Source organism: Mus musculus, chromosome 5, assembly GCF_000001635.26.
Source record: "Mus musculus strain C57BL/6J chromosome 5, GRCm38.p6 C57BL/6J".
In the NCBI taxonomy this organism is placed as follows: Eukaryota; Metazoa; Chordata; class Mammalia; order Rodentia; family Muridae; genus Mus; species Mus musculus.
This window is the reverse complement of record NC_000071.6, coordinates 7,856,174-7,859,373: the sequence shown is the minus strand read 5'-3', so window position 1 is coordinate 7,859,373 and position 3,200 is coordinate 7,856,174. Positions and strand designations below refer to the sequence as shown.

At 42.2% G+C, this 3,200-nt stretch overlaps 1 pseudogene; it reads right to left on the bottom strand.

Annotated features, from left to right (window-relative positions):
- On the bottom strand, positions 1,482-2,411 carry Gm8802 (predicted gene 8802; annotated as a pseudogene).

Genomic DNA, 3,200 nt, shown 5'->3' with positions numbered 1-3,200 from the left:
ATACTAAATCCTATATTCCATATGGCTGCCATGGACTCAGTGAGGCAGCCCTTTTGGGCCCCTTTCTCCTGGCTTCTACATGGAGCTATGCTCTCTGTCTCATACTTTCTCAGGTGCGGTGTCTCTCCTCTCCTTCTGGTATAGTGCGTCCCTTCTTCTTCCTCCTTCCCTTTTCCCCAGCCTGGGAATCCTAAAAGTCCAGACTCTGCTTCCCCTGCCCAGCCATTGGCTGTGGGCATCTTTATTTACCAATAAGAACCAACTGGGGACAGGGTCTCTGAGTGTCTTATTTGTGGACTTTCATGTGAATGGTTTGGAGGACCCAAATTAACATAAGAATACAAGCCACTACAATTTTATTGTTGTTTATTTTTTGTTTTTGTTTTTAAATATAAAAGGAGGTATAAATTGTGGGAAGTGGCAAACGATGAGATTCTGTGTGCACTTCATGCTCTCCTCTGTCTTCAGTAGGTCTGTGTTCAGCAGGCAAACCGACAAGGGGATATTGTTCCTAACTTCATTCATCTAACTTATATTGATGATAGCTACTGTGCCAGACTTCTCCTTAGAGGAGAGGATGACGACTTATAGGTTGCCCTTCCCTTCCTGTTATTCAGGCTATATATAGGTGATCCACAGTATTTGTGGATTCTATTTTTTAAACCAATTCTACTTGATGAAATGTATTTGCTGTTCTCAAAATCTACCCTATCTTGGTGTCCTTCTCCCACGCCCTCAGAGACATGCCTACACCTTTCTAGAATATCTTTAGGGCTGCAATAAGGTATATTAAAAAGTATTTGGGTTTCTTTGGTATTTAGATACTTGATGTCAAGTTTTTTCTTAATGGAATTACCTTCGTTGATATTAAATATTCCTTAAAATGAGCTGGAAATATTTGTAAATACATTTATACTTGTAAACTTATAAACTAGACAGGCCAACAGTCCTTACCTTTAAAATAGTTTTTACACAATTGCTTTTTTTCTCCTCCAAAATTTCAAACTAATGTGATATGCTTGAAATAATTTTAGGAACACCAAGAGACACAGTCCTATGAAAAATATTCACTCATACTACACAAACAACTCAAGTTTTACTTGAAGTAAAAATTGGAAAATCGATACTGTAGCTGCCAGTAAGTAGCAATTATTCTTCCGCATAGATGTATTCAAGCTTTTAAAAATGAAATTATTAAACATTTTAGAAATTACCATGGCTTTGGATATGTCTCTCAAGGTTTGGGACGTGTGCCTTTGTGCCCCAGGGTAGTGTTGTCGAACTTTTAGGAAGAAACCCCTGAAGGATATTTGGTGTCCCAGCTCACACAACTGTTGATTTTCCTCTTGGCTAGTGAGTCACTCATAGATAACCTACAACGTTCCCTTACATGATATGCTATCTCATCACAGCCAAAAGTTGTGATTATAGCCTGGAAGCATCAGAGACATGAATTAAAACAAACTTTTTTTTTTTTTTTTTGTGGGTTGGGGGGTAGGTTTATTCGGGTGGGGTTACTGGGAAGGTCACTGCCGGTCATACATCTCCCGTAGGATCTTCATACTTTCTGAGTAACGAAGCTGGTTCCAATGAAATGCCTCCTCCCACCTCTGGCGTATGCGTTTCCAACGTTGCATGTTGCTATAGATAAGTGTGGAAGGAGAAGGTTCAGTCTCGGAAGGTTCCTCATCAGGGGTACCCTGGGTGTCAGGCTGCAGTGGGGATGGATTTCTGGATCTACAGGCATCTCCAAGTGGTCCAGGGACTGTGGGTGGAGGCAGCTTGTACACATCATGGTTTTTGCTGTTGATGACCTCTGAACCCTCTCCATCCTCTGGAAGAGGAGGCAGTGGTGAGCAGGATGAGTGCTCGCGCTCTCACACTGTGGAGCTGTTGCGCATCCAGGCGAAGCAAATGGGGTACAGTGGTGTGTTCTCACTGAACTGGGCCAAGTCCACACTCCGGTCAAATAGCTTGATCACATAGGTATTGGATCTCTGAGGACCCCCCTCAGCGAGCCCATCGTCCATCTCCCTCCTCTTCTTCCTCTGCTGGTGGGGAAGTGGGCAGATGGCCTTTTGCCTGTGGCAGCAATGGAACAACCCTTGTTGTGCGTTTCCAAGGGGGTTTTCCCAGCTTTTTCATCCAGGCGTTCCCTGTCCACGTGACTCTTCTCCAGCAGACACTGAAGAACGGCATCCAGCTGGTTCCGGGCTTTGGCCATCTCCATCTCTGATTTCTCCACTTTCACCTTTACCGGGAACATGATTTGGGTACAGGTCTAATGCGCTGGATCAGAAAAACTTGGAGGAGGCGTGGTTCAAAAGCTAGGCGGAAGGCGGGCAGGGAAAGGTCAAAGGTAAGTCTGGACACCACTGGTCCTCGGGCCTGACTGCCCAGCCGCGACTGCCCACAAACTTTCTTGTATAAGTCAATGATTTTAGCTATTCAGTTACAGTAACAAGAAACGAAAACAGAAATATTATGCAACTGAAGACATGGTAATTATAAAAAATATATTGTCATCTTATTTAGCCTTTGAAACAGACCTATAATATGGTAGCATTATATTCTCCCCCTTCTAAACTAGCCAGGGGGCCTGGAGAAGTGGCTTAGTGGTTTAGAGCATGCGCTGCATTTGAGAGAACCCGAGTTCACTTCTCAACGTTTTCTTGGCTGGCTCACAAACACCCATAACTCCATCTCCTGGAGAATCTAATTTAATGCCTCTGGCCTGTACATGCACACATATACTATCAGACAGATGCATGGAAACATAGTTCAAATAAAATCTTTAAAACTTACTAGGAAAAGAGTCAAAGGCTAACGGAGGTAAAATTACTGTCTTAGGTCAGAGAAACTGATGTGTGGTGGGGCTGACTTTCTCATAGCCAACCTCATAGTCCCACTGCTCACTTAGTCATAACTGCAGAGAGGATGAGTGGAAATACTTTTTTCTCCGAAGCTCTTGTATTGTCATTTCATACACAGATTATTATTCATATTGCAATTTATAAAAATTATACCGTATCTTTAATAACTCTAAAAGTCTTTTTTGTGTTCTGCTATTTTTTCTTAATGTTAACAGATTAAGAAGTTAATCTGTTAATTAATTATTAACATTATACTAAAGAAATTAAGTATATTGTGGACACACATCTTCAATCCCAGCATTTGGGAGGCAGAGGCCAGAGGATTGA